Source organism: Talpa europaea (assembly GCF_964194135.1).
Source record: "Talpa europaea genome assembly, chromosome: 1".
In the NCBI taxonomy this organism is placed as follows: domain Eukaryota; kingdom Metazoa; phylum Chordata; class Mammalia; order Eulipotyphla; family Talpidae; genus Talpa; species Talpa europaea.
The window spans coordinates 108,935,967-108,952,820 of record NC_140073.1 but is presented as its reverse complement, the minus strand read 5'-3'; positions in this window follow the sequence as shown (position 1 = coordinate 108,952,820).

Below are 16,854 nucleotides of genomic sequence, written 5' to 3'. Positions count from 1 at the left end.
CAGACATTCTAACAACATGCTGGACAGGTGTGCTTTATATCCACCCATCTAAAACTGAACTTATTATCAACAACTTTCCTCTGCTCCAAACATCACTAGGTGACCTTGACTTCGTGTCATTAAATGTAATAGGAAATTTCAGCTCATCTTTTTTGACCTTTCACCTACATTTGACACTATTGGCATTCCTTCATTCTTGAAACACACTTTCCTTGGTTTCTATGGGTTTATTCCTTGTTACTGTGACAGTAGACTTTTGTGATTTTCTTCCTATATCTCTGGTTGCCTCTCTCTACCTAATATTTAAATACTGGAATTTCTTTTTTTTTTTCTTAAGATTTTATTATTTTTTATTTATTTATACAAGGACTGGGTACAGTCAGAAGCGCGGGAGGGTGAGAGAATTCACCAGAGCCAGAGTGGGGAGCAGAGCAGGCAGAAGGACTGAAGTACACTGCTGAGGGGAGCAGCGGGCAGCAGGAGAGGTCTGCGCGCCATGTGGGACCCTCCTCCGGTGGCCGGGGAGCAGCCGGGGATCGAACCAGCGCTGCAGAGGTGCGGGCAGCTTCGCAACCCAGTGCTCAACCGCTGCGCCACCGGGGAGGCCCTAAATACTGGAATTTCTCAAGACTCTTTCCTGGGCTCCTGTATCAGTGGTCTACTGCTGCATAACAAGCCACGTCGTGGCTTAAAGATAGCACATATTTTCTTTGCTCATGATTCTGGGGGTCAACAACTTTGGGTTGGCTGGGTTGAGGGGACCTGCTGCTCTCACCTATGGTCATTCCTGCAACTATAGTCATCTGATGACAAACTCAGGCCTGGATGAGCTAAAGTGACCTTCCTCACACATATGATACTTAGTGATGGCTTTGGCTGAGACTCCCTCATTGTCACTTATCCTTGAGAAGGCTAATCTAGGCTTTTAAACATGGCAATCTCAAGGGCAAGAGCAGAAATTGCAAAACCTCTTGATATGTAGGCTCAGATACTCACAACATTATTTTCACCTTATTCTGTTGGTCATAGCAAGTCACAGGCTGGACCAGACTCAAGAGAGCGATAAGTAAATTTTACCTCTTATTTTTTAAAGCATCAGAGGAATTTATTCTTGGTCTTGGGACAGGCAGATATTTCTTTTTTCTTTTAAAAAAATTTTTTTACATCATTGTTAATTTTTGGACAGTATTTGATTTCTCACCTCAGGTTCAGTCCCCATAGTTTTCCCACCACTATAAGCACCTGTAACCCATCACCACTGTCCCTTCCCTCTTCCCTCCCCCGTTTTGACTCCTCCCAACCTCTTCCCTGCTGAGTGCAGGCATCTATGGTCTGCCTGCAATAAACTTCATCTGTTAAATGAAAACAAAATGACATTGTAGAGTCATAAAAACCAGGATGAGAGATTATGTGATCATTTTTTAACAATATACCACGAAGCCCTTTCCTTCATTTTTTGTATTTCCTAACATTTTTTCATTTCCTAACAAATTTTATCCATGTATTTGGTTCATTGTCCATGGATTCAGCATCAACAACTCTCTAACATATCCCCTCAGACCTCACCTCCAAGCTCATTATAGCATGACTTCTCCCTTGACTTCTTCACTTGGATGTATCAGTGACACTTCAAGCTCAACAGCTCTTAATCTATGTTATTGATCTTCTACCAGAAATCTTGTCCTCTTTTAGTGTTCCTTATCTTAGTGGATATAACCATTAGCAAGAAACCTGAACAAATACTTCTTATTTATTCCCCGTTTCCATTCCAAACCCCCATCCTGTTAATTTTACATCCTGAATAACTCTCTACACCATGTATTTTTTCTCCATTTCCACTTCCACCATTTTAGACCAAGCCACCAGTACCCTTTACTGGATTACTGCAACTGCCCACTACATTCACTATATCATCTCATCTCTACCAACTCCATTCTCCAAGAGCCAGAGTGATCTTTAAGAATGCAATTTGGGGGCCTCTGGTGGCACAAGGTGTTAAGACGCAACCTATGAAGCTCACTGCAGCCACTGGAGTGAGTTAGATTCCTGGCCAGGGAGCTACTGACATGGTGCAGCAGACCTCTCCTGACTTGCTCGCTGCTCCCCTCAGCAGTATATTTCAGTCGATCTGCCTGTTCTGTTCCCCACTCTGTCTCTGGTGAATCCTCTCACCCCCACCCCCACACCTCTGGCCTGTACCCCAGTTCTTGTAAATAAAAATAAATAAATCTTTTTTTAAAAAAAGAATGCAATTTGGGGGGCCTCCCTGGTGGCGCCAGGGTTTAAATCTCAACACTATAAAGCTATCTGCAGCCACTGCAGAACAAGTTCGATGCCAGTTTGATGCCCACATGGCACAGCAGACCTCTCCTATCTCGCCCACTGCTCCCCTCAGCAGTGTATTTCTATACATCTGCCTGTTCTGCTCCCTACTCTGTCTCTGGTGAATCCTCTCCCCACCCATCTCTGGCCTACACCCCAGCTTTTACATGCGTGCATAAATAAAAATAAATCTTTTTAAAAAATGCAATTTGAGGGGCCTCTCTGGTGGCACAGGAGTTAAAGACACAGCACTATCAAGCTATAGCCAGACACTGCAGCATGAATTCCAACCCCCATCAGTCAGGGAACTGACACACAAGGCACAGTAGACCTCTCCTATCTTGCCTGCTGCTCCCCTCAGCAGTGTATTGCAATATATATGCCTATTCTACTCCCCGCTCTGTCTCTGGTGAATCCTCTCACCCCTGCACCTCTGGCCTATACCCCAGTTCTTGTGTGCATAAATTATCTTAAAAAAATAAAGAATAAAAATTCAATTTGAGAACTTTTTGCTCAAGATGATAAACTTGTCACACATATCTATCTTCTCTTCATCCTATTACTCTTAGTTAGATAACATAAGAATAAAAGAGGTTTATTCTTTTATTCTTATAAATGGAGGGGTGATTATCTGGCAGACTTATCTTAGAGTGTGTGATGAGTCAGGAGCTAATACATATATTTTATTTTTACAATAATGCTATATATATAATATATATATTTGCCATATATGCCATGTATATATAATACCATATATACATATACATAATAAATATATATGGCATTATTGTAAAATTAGAGTGCGCTATGGTTACATCTCCTTTCTTGCAGTCTTTCTTGATCTTTTTCTTCTGTTCATGCATTAGACCTTTAAATTATCAAAACTACTTGCTTATTTAAATCAACACCCCTGATAGAAGCCAGTTATCTGCTTTTTTCATATGTGTATCAGCCCAGTGGACTATGGTTAATGGAAAACACATGACTAGTTTTATTTAAATTCATTATGGTTAACCTCAAGGGGGTCCTCATACCCCATGTCCTTAATCTATCTGCCATCCCTTTCAACTACTGCAGTGCTCTTCAAATTGAGGTTGTTTTCCAAGAAAAACAACAGTTTAAGCTTCCAGATTCTTGGGGTCTATATGAGCTCCTTCCTAAAATTTTTCTGCCTTTGCACTCACTTTACAAAAGAAAGTCACACCTCTTACCCACCTCAAATCCCAGAGGAGACTGACTCCCAAGGGCCAACCAAAGGGCCTTTTCATGATTGCTTACAAACATTTTGGGTTTCTTTCTCCATTCAAGTATATTTCAGTGAAGGTAAAACCAGCGTTAGAAATAAGGGATTTGACCCCATTGAAATGTTTCCAGTTGCGATATATCCTAGAAAAGAGTGGTGGCAGTGATATGACACCCTCTTGCATCCCCAGACTGTTGTCAAGAACACAGCATTCTTAGGGCGAAACCAGGAGATCAAAGAAGACTGTGAGAAATCTTGAATGCTAACAATGACTTTTTACATTTATTTAAATATTAGCAAAATTTTTTAGCTATTCTCAGTTTTCATACTTAGAGCTGTGTCATTAACCAGAAAAAAAATTGAAGAGCAAGTCAGTGTTAGTTCATAACCGATTCTTTTCAGTATAACTGATTTCTACTGATTTTTGAAAGATACATTAGATAAAATCTACAGATAAAAGTTTTATGTGATTTCTTTCAGATTTGGATGCACATTAAATAATGTAGTTAGAACCTATTTTATTAATCATCATGATATATTTACTTCAATTACAGTTAATCCTCATTTTATAAAGTATTAAATATTGTCTGCCTTCTACTTAAAAAAATGGTTGCTAGCTTTAAATGCATTTTTTAAAAAGCTGGGTAAACATATCAATTTCATTAAATACAAAAATGTGATTAAAAAGTCCAATGGAGTTATTTTGATTTTTATTTGAAATCTTTATTAAATTATTCTTTAAAGCAGAATGCCAGAGATCAATATGTGTATGCAAAAATAAAAAAAACTAGTTAATAATGACAATTAGAAATAATCAATCAGGATTAATAAAACCAATAATGTGTCTCAAAAATAAAACTTTAGTAATTTTCTTCTCATCTTTTGATATAGCCATTTAATTTTTTATTTAAACTCTACATTGGCAATTAGTTTTATTTCACTGAGAACCAGGAAGTAAAATGGAATCATTAAGTTTCAACCCAGTAATACTGTTGGTTTTGGGTCTATGTTTCTGTTTTTGACTATGTTTTCACATTTCTAGGAAAAACAGAGGACTGATTTAACTAAACGCACAGATGGAAAACTGGAGTATAAAAAATGTGAAATTACGTGATCAAGATCAAGGGTTGACCTATAAATCACAATTATGCATTTAATGAAATTTTACACCATTCCATAAAAATAAGTATTTAAGAAATTTGCATATAATGCCCATTTCTGGACCCCATGTTCATGAATCTCTGGGCTGAATATATTAGGGTAAATACAGACAACAGCACAGAGTTAAAATGATTGAATTTCATCTTCTATGTTTTGAAATGGAAAAATGAATATCACTGAAAGGATTTAAGGAGCTGATCATAGAATAGTTGCATGTAAATGGTATATATAAATTTATATAAAAATGGGCCTCGTTGGTGGTGCAGGGGTTAAAGTCTCAGCGCTATCAAGCCACTATCCAGCCACTGCAACATGAGTTCGATCCCAGGCCAGAGTGCTAACCCCTATGGCACAGCAAACCTCCCCAGTCTTGCTTGCTGCTCCCCTCAGCAGTTTAGAAACTTGTTTACTGTATTTTATTGCTCTACTAAAATGTCAGCCTCCTGATAACATAAAGCTTGTCTGTCCTGTTCACTGCTGTATCCCCAGGGCCTAAAATAGTGATTACCACATTAGAAGAACAGCATTAATAGTGAAATAAATGAATAATCGAATGAAATCTTCTGGGTACCTGAACTGGGGCAAAACTGAAAAGCAGTGATGGAGTTTTCCATAGCAGCATCCAAAAAGAGTAAATATTTGGCGTGAGAAATCATTCTGAGGACTCCAGCAGACACAGTCTGGGGGAAGCTGCAAAGGGGACACCATGTGACATCTTTTAAAGGGATGCAATTCACAGCTGCACAGGAAGACCCAGCAGGAGCACTGCTAATAACTGCCTCTTGAAGCTTTGTGTGATCTATCAGGTGCATATTGGTTTAATTACTATAGAAGACTTAAAATAACACTGGCTCAAACTAGATGATTTATCTATTCTATAAAAGTTCAGCTGATAAGCTGCCCAGGAAAGGTGGGCTGCTCTCCTTCAAGGGGTGGTCTGGGGATCCTGATTCCTTCTGTTTTGCTGCTTTGCCATCTTCTAGGGTATTGTCCTCACCCACATGGTTGAATAAATGCCCATCATCACATCTGCATTCCAGTCTCAGAAAGAGGAAAAAATAAAAGGGGGTCATGCAACTTCCTTTTAAGGATGTTCTAGAAGTGGCATTCCTCAATGAGGCTCATATCCCATTGGTAGGAACTTAGTCTAATGGCTATACTTAAGTAGAAGCAAGGCTGGGATATGTAGTCTCTAGATGAACAGGCATATACCTCCCTAAAATGTGGGGATCACAATCACTAAAAAGAGGATACTGGAGGGTGATTGGCAGTCTCTCACCAGCAAGGAGCTATCATGGCTAATACTGACAATCTCTTTGTCTAATCCTTCCCTTGAGTAACTTTCTTGAAGTGAATAGAAGGTTGATAGGTTATCACTTCTATGAGCAGATTACATCATATTTCCATCTTGGTAGAAGATGCTATTGTCTTCCTGATTTGCATGTTTGGATGATACAAGTGACCATGATAGAGACCCATGTATCACGAAACTGCAGGTGGCCTCCAAGCAACAGCCAACAAAGGGTTCAAGTCCTCAGTCCAACAGCCCACAGAGAACTGAATCCTGCCAACAACCACTTAAGTTTGAAAGGAGATCCTTCACCCATCAAGCCTTCACATGACAGCCTTCTGACTAACATTTTGACGGAGAGACTGTGAAACAAAGATTTTGACTAAGCTGTGCCCAAACTCCTGTTAAACAGAATCTATGCTATAATGTATGTTTTCTAATCCCCTAAGTGTGTGGTAAATTTTTTACACAATAAAAAAGTCACTAATACTTCGGAGTCTTTGCCAAGACAATTGCCAAGTGCTTTGGATCTACTCTTTTTTTAGGAGTACCATACCTGTCCCTTCTGAGCTATGGTCCTCCCATATCCCTAGATCCATTCATGTAACACACACGCATCACTCCAACCAGAGACTCTTCCTTCTCTCCTCAACTCTGGTTTCTTTCACTCCCAGCCATTGTGGTTTTGGGTTCTCAATTAATTAATCAATCAATCAATTTTTACCTTTAAACAGTCACTTAACAAAATCTTCTAAATGAGTTTAGATTTTGATAACAATAGCCAGGAAAGTTGTGGTAGAGGGATATCTTTAAAGCTAGAGTAAGTAGACTTGGGGAATATAAAAGAATGAATGGCTCAAGGGCTTAGGGGCAGGACTATGAAGCTATCTGCAGCCACTGCAGCATAGTTCAATCCCTGGCCCGGGAGGTGACCTACATGGCGCAACAGACCTCTCCTGTCTTGCCCACTGCTCCCCTCAGCAGTGTATTTCAGTCAATCTGCCTGCACTGTTCCCCACTCTGTCTCTGGTGAATGCTCTCCCCCTCCCACCCACCCCCCACACCTCTGGCTTATACCCCAGCTCTTGTATGCATAAATAAATAAATCTTTAAAAAAAAGGAATGACTTATAAGGTACTGGGAAGTTGATATTGCCTCAGAGAAGCTGTGCCTCCAGGGTAGTGGAATTGCTAGAGGGAGACAGCAGCTCTTTGGGAAACAAACATTTAAAGGCAGAGAGCAACTGGTCTCTATCCCTGAGATAGTTCTTATAAATCCTGATGGAAACAGCTGACATTAGTTAAAGCTATGACATCCTTTACTATACTGGCATTATTTATATTACATCATATTCAAAATAAAAAATACCTACTGAGTGTATGCTGTGTACTAGGCACAATATTATGCTTTTGTAAACAGTAGCGGATATCTCCTGCTCTCCGGGTGCTCCTAGATACTGCCTGTTGACTTTCTGTCTCTCCTTCCAGACTGTGCTCCTACCAGATTTTGCATAAAGGCAAAGACCTTGCCTGATATTTTCATGATGGATACTCATAGTCTTTGGCATCTGTAAACATTTAATAAATAGTCAATGGAATGAGAGAGGGGTACGAGATCAGTGAAGAGGCTAAGAATTACCACACTTGATTGCATTAGAATGCAAAATTTCTGAGGGCTAGAATTTTGTTCATTACTCCATAGTCAACGTCCAAAGCAGTGCCTGGCACAGAGGAAGCACCACATACATTTTTGTTGAAGAAGAAATAACTTTCAAAGAGTGTCTGCATTTTGGGCCTCCCTGGTGATGCAAGGGGTTAAGTCTCAGCACTATCAAGCTATTAGTAGCCACTGTGGCATGAGTTTGATCCCCAACCAGGGAGCAACCCACATGGTGCAGCAGACCTCTCCTGTCTCTCCCACTGCTCCTAGTGTATTTCAGTAGATCTGCCTGTTCTGCTCTCCACTCTGTTTCTGGTGAATCCTATCACCTCCTGCACCTCGACCTATACCCCAGTTCCTCTATGCATAAATAAATAAAAATTAAAAAAAAATTTTAAAAAGTGTCTTCATTTCTATGTGTGATCTTAAATGTTTATATTACTTTTTTTTCTTTAAAAGCCCTGTTCTGGGGGCCTCCCTGGAGGCGCAAGGGGTTAATATGCACCCTATGAAGCTGACAGCTGCTACAGCACTAGTTCTATCCCGGGCCAGGTAGCTACCCAAGTGGTGCAGCAGACCTTTCTTAACTCGCCTGCTGCTCCCCTCAGCAGTGTATTCAGTCAGTCTGCCTGTTCTGTTCCCCACTCTGTCTCTAGTGAATCCTCTCAACCCCTGCACCTTTGCCTGTACCCCAGCTCTTGTATGCATAAATAAATCTTTAAAAATAATAAAATGAACAAAATATTTGAAAGCATTTAATTTACCCACAAGAGATTCTCTTATGGGTATTATAAATATTTATTGTTTTATTTATTTATGCACATAACAACTGGGGTGTAGGCCAGAGGTGGAGGGGAGTGAGAGGAGAGAGAGAGTGGGGAGCAGAACAGGCAGATGTAATGAAATACACTGCTGAGAGGAGCAGCAGGCGAGACAGCAGAGGTCTGCTGTGCCATGTGGGTCACCTGCCTGGCCAGGGATTGAACTTGTGCTGCAATGACTGCCAATAGCTTCACAGTGCTGAGACTTAACCCCTTGTGCCACTAGGGTGGCCCTCTTATGGATATCATAATAGAAAAATGCTCTGAGGTAACCTAATTGTATATAGTCATAGGCCATGAAACCAAGGTGATTACAGAGGTGGGATGCAGGTCAGGGAGCCTGGCTGCTGGCTCTATGGGCGTGAACACTCTGTTCCTTTGATGACTTAGTTGTCTCATTTGTACAACAAAAAACTTGAGTTGGTGAACTCAGAGAGCATTTCAGTCATAAACTTAGTAACTCTTTGGTTCTGATTTTCACAGAGATAGCCCAGAATGACAGATGTAGAAAATATCGGTTTAATTCAATTTTTCTGATTTTAGTTCAGAATTTAATCAATTCTATCTGAGAATTTAGCAAACACAAGTCACCAGTTAGCATCTTATTGTTACATTTTGATGGAAAGAATCAAGACTTCCATAGCTTGGAAGTGACCTCACTGCATTTCGGCAGCATGGAGCATACATGTATTTTTCTCTTTGTGGTGGAGTTTTACATGTCCTAAGTTAATTAGTTATTAATCATCCAGTGACACTAAAAGATCAAACCACTCACTCAGTGGAGTATTCCTTTTAAGAAAACAGATGTTGCCAAAAGTCTCTGTTCCACTTTATAGGGAAAATTCCACTAACATATGAGTTATGATTTATGATACCAAACCATAAATCTTTCCTTTTTACTAAGTACTATCCAAGGGCAATTGTCTATATAATTGTATAGTATTCTTGCATAAATCACTCTTTAATTAAGGCTATTGTTCTCTTCTCATTAAGCGTTAGATTCTTAACTGAATTTCCAGTTAGGTGAGGGGTTTCTGCCAATTGGCCTATCCTTTCTCCACTTCCCCAGAGTAACTTGTGAGAAATGTTTAGGCTGGAATTTGCATATTTTCCATAGGTTAATCTTACAGATTATTAAATATGTGATTTCCTAAACCAGTGGTTCTCAAACCTCAGTGTGTGTCACAATCACCTGAAAGACTATAAAACGCAGATTGTTGTATGCATTCCCAGAGTTTCTGATTAGCAGCTTAGAATTGGAACCAAGAACTTGCTTTTCTAACAAGTTTCCAAATGATACAGTGCTGGAACCACACTATCTTGAACTCTCAGCTCCATGTGAAAATCTACTGGACTATGAATGCTGCAGATTGCAGTTTGTAGAATATCCATTTGTGGCATAAAGCATATTATTACTGTTTCACCTTAAGTCATTTCTCCTTTTCATTTTTTAAGATTTATTTATTTATGCATACAAGAACTGGAATATAGGCCAGAGGTTCCAGGAGTGAGAGGATTCAGCAGAGACAGAGTGGGGAACAGAACAGGCAGACTGACTGAAATACACTGCTGAGGGGAGCAGCGGGTGAGACAAGAGAGGTCTGCTGTGCCATGTGAGTAGCTGCCTGGCCAGCCAGGGATTGAACTTGTAGAAGCTGTGGATAGCCTCACAGTGCTGTGCTTAACCCCTTGCACCACCAGGGAAGCCCGTTTCTATATGAATTTTGTTGGTTACTTTTAATGTATGTCAGGTCTTATTACATTAAATTATGTAAATGTCTTATCTCTTTTACAACGATGAGTTCTTTGAAGGATTGAATTCATCTTTGAATCTTCATTGTACTTTATACTATGCAGACATCAAATAACAGGTGAATTAAATTTAGTTATGTATATATGTTTTAAATGTTTTGTACCTAGTCTTATATATCTAATAATTACAAATAACACATACTGAAATAAATAAGCAGGTCACATATTGACTGATTTGAAGGTGTGGGGAAAGAAAGGTCCCCTTTAACTTAACTTAATCCAAAATTTGTAAATCTCAATAATTATATCTACTTTTTTTTTTTTAATAGAGGCATGTTTTATTTATTTATTTATTTGTTTGTTTTGTTTGTACATGCACTGGGTACAGTCAGAAGCGCAGGAGGGTGAGAGAATTCACCAGAGCCAGAGCGGGGAGCAGAGCAGGCAGACTGATGAAATACACTGCTGAGGGGAGCAGCGGGCGGCAGGAGAGGTCTGCGCTCCATGTGGGACCCTCCTCTGGTGGCCGGGGAGCAACCGGGGATTGAACCGGCACCGCAGAGGTCGCCGGCAGCTTCGCAACCCAGCGCTCAACCGCTGTGCCACCGGGGAGGCCCTGTATCTACCTTTTAAATTGAAGAATTACCTATACTATTTAATCCTGTTATCTCACTGAATTTTCCTTACATAGAAATAGAACTTGTGGGTTTGCCTAACAGTACCGCACTTACAAAGATCAACATAGCCAGACATGTTATTTTCAAAAGTGAATATTAAGATCATGTTACTAAATTCTGATATTGCTAGTATAGAGGCTGACTGATTTATACTGTTACTTATATTTCCCTTTAATATCTTTAACTAAGAACAAACTATATTTTAAAAAACTGGATTTATGGGGCCTCCCTGGTGGCACAGGGGTTAAGATGCAAACTATGAAGCTGTCCGCAACCTCTGTTTCAAGAGTTCGATCCCCAGCTGGCCAGGGAGCAGCCCACCTGGAGCAGCAGATCCCTCCTGACTCGCCTGCTGCTCCTGTCAGCAGTGTACTTTGGTCAATCTGCTTGCTGTGTTCCCCTCTGTCTCTGGTGAATCCTCTCACCGCCCCCACCCCACACACCTCTGGCCTGTACCCCTGCTCTTGTATGCATAAATAAATATTTTTAAAAAATAAAACAAGCACACACCTGGGTGAGGGAGACCCTTGCCTCTCTAGGAGTCCATTCCACCTTTTTTTTTTTTAAAAAAAGATTTATTTATGCATAGAAGAACTGGAGTACAGGCCACAGGTATAGGGGGTGAGAGGATTCACCAGAGACTGACTGGGGAACAGAACAGTTAGATTGACTGAAGTACACTGCTGAGGGGAGCAGCAAGTGAGTCAGGAGAGGTCTGCTGCGCCATGTGGGTAGCTCCCTGGCCAGGGATTGAACTCGTGCTGCAGTGCCTGCTGATAGCTTCATAGGTTGCACCTTAACCCCTTGCACCACCAGGGAGGCCCCCATTCCACCTTTGAGGAAGTGTTCAAACCTTTCCTTTTATCTTCTACACAGGGACTTTGTGGTTCAACCTCTTTAAGACTATCTTGTTCAAACAAGGTATTTCAAATATTTTATTCTTCATGCTCAGGTTATTCCTCATGGTTGTTCTATTCCCCATGATTAGTTTCCCTTTTCCCTACCTCTCAGATGTCTCTGCTACAGAAGCAAGGGAACAGCTACAGCCAGACAGCTTCTGGCTACTAGCTGCTCCGGGCACACTTGGCTTGCTTTGACTAGCCTGAATCATGACTGATGAAGGGAGTGATCTCACCTTAGAAAACAACTTTGCAACTTTATATTCCAAACCTAGGCTCTGTACAAAATTTGTTACCACAACAATTTTCTTGGCAGTTGTTCTGTGGTACTATGGTGAGATGACATGGACTTCATCAAGGATCAAACAGAGGAGAATAAAGGTGTAAGAGAGAAAAAAGAAGGCTCCGTCAAATATATTAACCTCAACAAGGAATATACAGTTAAATGCTTGGGCCTCCCTGGTGCACAAGGGGTTAAGTCTCAGCACCATGAAGGTAATAGCAGCCATTGCAGCGCAAGTTAGATCCCTGGCCAGGGAGTCAACCCACATGGCTCAGCAGACCTCTCCTGTCTTACCTGCTGCTCCCCTCAGCAGTGTATTTCAGTCAGTCAGCCTGTTCTGCTCCCCACTCTGTCTCTGGTGAATCTTCTCACCCCTTGCACCTCTGGTCTACATTCCATTTAAAAGCTAACAAGTCTTAGTTCACATCCCCTTCATTAAAACTTTAGCTCAAGGGATTGGGGTCAAAATAAGGGGGTCGCAATTGTATGGGGAATATAAAAATAAAATTTATAATAAAAAAATGGAAGTTTATAGATTCAGGCAATCTACTTTTTTGTATACTTTTTACTAATTAAAATCTATCCAACCTGGGACTACTACCTCAAACCATAATCCTCAATCATGTTTTACCATTTATTTCCAATTGTGATGGAATTATTTTCCCTGCTGTGGTTCACAAATTCACAGTAAACATCAGCCATGTTCTGCACAAATAAACCATGACTTGAATCTTCAAAGAGAACTATAAATTTTATTTATTCAAATGTAAAATTTAATGAAGGAATAGAAATGTCTAAAAAGTATGAAAGACTTAATATTACCACTGTTTAGAATCCTATGAAGTTCTGCATTCTAAGGAGCCAAATCAAATAGCATAAACATTTCAAGAAAAGGAAGAGAGACAAATGACACAAAATAAGCTCTCATGTCAGGGATGAAACACGATTATATAGAAGACATGTGAGATTCACAAGAAGCACTGAGAATGGAAAAAGGAAACAATATACATAAGACTAAAACTCACAAAGAGAGAAATAAGATTTCATGGTATCTTATGTAGATTTCTAAGAAATTGTGACCTAATACTTCACAAATTAGGACACATTTTCCCAAACAAAGGTATAAATGAGGATTTGGTTTTGATATTTGCCTTGTTAACTGGATGAAATTAAGCTGAGGGTTAAATGTTCTTCCTCCAGGCTTTAGATTATGCAAACATAAGACTATATGAAGAGACAGTTAATTTTATTTAAAAAAAATCAGGTAACATCTAGATACTTAGAGTTGAGAGTATTTTAGCATATTTTTTGAAATCAGAATTTTGTCAACTATTGAAAAAAATTAGATGAGCAGTTTTCCTATAAAACAAACTTCCATTTTATAATAGGCAGACTGCATTTTCATCGTGCTGAAACAACTTTAGATTTTGAAAGTTGTAGATTTTCCATATATCAGGAATTGAAGTTTGGTGTTAGGTAGACAACCAAAAGATATTAGTTAATATAAATTATGATGTATTCTGCAGAAACAACTACAGCTCATATGCATGGACTGAGTTATGAATTAAGTGTTCAATATTCCACTGGGGATTATGCTTTTGTATAATTACTAAAGACAGGGATGGAAAAATGTAAAGTTTAGAAAGGAAAGTCATCAAAATATCAGCATAAAAATGTATGCCACATCAATCATCAGGTGCAAATCTTTGATAATACAAAGTTGTAATAGCAAAATAGCTGTGAAAAACTATCAAAAATTTCTAATGGTCCATAGCTGCTTGATTACATCTTTCTTGAACGATTATCAGTTATTCATTGTAGTAAGGAATATTATTTAAGTTTTTTATAATGCCTATAATTAATTTAAAAACAGTTAAGGGAGGAGAAATTGACACAAAGATCTTTATGCAAAATTGTACTGTGTCCAATAGCCACAGAGAAAAATGTACTGTTTACATGTATTGAATGCCACATTAGTCATTATAGTGACCCCATAATAAAACATATCCTTTTGGCCCAAATTTTTACTATCCCCCCTTTTTAATATCAATCTAAATATTTACTATCTCATTATCAATTTACCTACTTTTATCTAGATTTTTTTCAGATTTTTTCCCTCCTGGTTTATCAAACTATGTTGCTTGCATCTTTATTTCAAAGTTACCCTTGGTCTCATCCCTTTTTAAAGTTCCCCTCTATCTGGGGCCTCCCTGGTGGCCCAGCGGTTGAGTGCTGGTCTGTGAAGCTGCCCACTGCCTGAAGCTGCCCACTGCCTGCCTCTGCAGCACCGGTTCAATCCCTGGCCACATGGCGCGCGCAGACCTCTCCGGCTGCCCGCTGCTACCCTCAGCAGTGTACTTTCTCAGTCTGCCTCCTCTGCTCTCTGGTGACTTCTCTCACCCTCCCGCTCTTCTGACTGTACCCCAGTGCTTGTATAAATAAATAAATCTTTAAAAAAAAAATAAAGTTCCCCTCTATCATGAAGACATCAATGCAGCAATATTTCATAGAACATTAATATGACTTGTTTTGATTGGACCTCAGTTTGGGAATTTAGAACACCATAATTACAAAGCTTGAGTATTGAATTTGATTATACAATACAAGCCATTTCTCAATGAGATGAGATTTTGTCCATTTACCTCAACATGTCATTAATTAATGTGAGATAATGCAAGTAAAAGGGTTTCAATTTTAAGGCCTTAAACAACTTAGTATTTACATAAATTTGAAGTCACAGCTACTGCTATAATAACATTCTGTGAAACTCTCATAGCAGAACCAAAGTAAGTGTGAAATATTAAAGACATTGTTTTAAACTGATTACTTAAAACCCCACAATATTAGAATAGAAATATAGTGTAAATTGGAGTGAAAAACTGCCTTTTCTACAAATATTGTTTTAAGTAGGTTTCCATAAGAGGCATGCTCATCCAGATTATTTTATTAATTGGTATGACTTAATTTAAGGCAAAATAACTTAAAACAATATACACAATTACTTATATAAAGCTTAAACTTGAACTGAAACTTAGAAAAGACTAAAAGTGAGATGAATAATACAGCTGTATTTCTTTACAATATTTACTTTCATTCATTACCAGAACTACTGCAAACAAGTGGTCAGTTAAAGATAAATGTGCACAATTTTCCCTTGGAAAAAGCAGGAAAGTATGGAGTGTTAACAAGTTCAGACACAATTCCAAGTTACCCAAGTTAGTGATAACTCAGTTTCTCCATGTTCTAAGTTGGTCAAAATGATTCATTTATCAATTGACTGTTAAATTAAAAATAATCAGAAGTCACCTTAATTTAAAATTTTCTCACTTATGACATTATTCTCTTTATTTGTATGCTACTAAAATAGTTGCTTAAAAATGTAAAATGTCTACTGACATGCGAGGCAATTAACAGAGTGGCAATAAGTTTTAAAAATTGAATTGAGTACTTTAAGTAAATCCAACTTGTATACAATTGGTAACTCAACTTCCTTTTTTGATGTTGGCAAAAGTCCAAATAAAAATGAATTTTAGTTTTCATTTAGTAGTAATTTGCTTCTGACTTCTTTTGAGTTTCATTAAATTTTCTGCTAAGTATACTTAATTACACACTTTTATTTCTTACATATTGATTTATGTAAAAATAATTATTAAAGTCCCAAATGGTGCCTTGGCTGTAGACAAAGCATGCAGCAGCAGTTCAATTTTTAACAGCTTACACAGTCTAATACCTTTCTGCATCGTCAAACTTATATTACTGAGCACTTATTAGCTTATTTTTCAGTATAAGTGTGTAATGCTTTCCTACATTTGAATAATAATATCCCATAGTTGTGGCTTCCTGGACTCCACTTGGATAATGGCATAAACATTTTTTTTTTCTAAAGTAACTGGAACACATTTTTGCAGTGGTACAATGAGGAACAGTCTTTCAGCTATACCAAGCTAGACTAAAGACTATACTTTTACCAAACTTTTAAGGTTCTCAAAATTTGAAAACATAAAAAAGTTATTGTCAGCAAATGATTTTTTTTCTGCTTCTTAAAAATTATAATATGATATTTTAAGATAAATTTCATATATTTTATCTGTGTCAGATATTAATCACAAAGATGTTATAAGGAAACTTTTTCATTGCAACGAGAGAATCAATTCTACTTTTCTGAGTTCAGAGCTGTTGATATTTTCATTCTCTAATAAGGATTGCTCTTTCCATCATTTGCCAAGGCATGGTTCAGTCTAAGATTTTGTAACTCTTCACAGAAATGATTCTCAATAATCTAGATTTAGATTAAGATTACACATTAGATGTATATTAATATTACTGTCAAGCAACTTTCTTATTACTATTGCTTGCAAAACTACCCCACTCTTGAAAATTTAACTCAAATTTCTTAGCAGGCAAAGAACCCATTTGTTATTAAATAGTTCCAAAATTTCTACTGAGTAATTGGTTTATTTATTCATATTTCCACAATGATTCTAATGGCTATTCAGTGTCTTATCCCAAGTTCCAGATCAAAACTGCTATTTTTAGGCGTATAAAAGTAATTTTCACCTCAATTATAGGGATGTTTGTGTTTTATTTACTACTGTGAGTCTCAAGCAATACCCTCATAGTTTTTAAGAACTTACCCTTCAGTTTGATTTCAAACAAAAGACACAGTCACAGTTTGTGTGTAAATCAGTACATACACACTTCTATTCCCATGAAAAGGTGAGCAAGTTCTATTGAAAGTTGGCATTG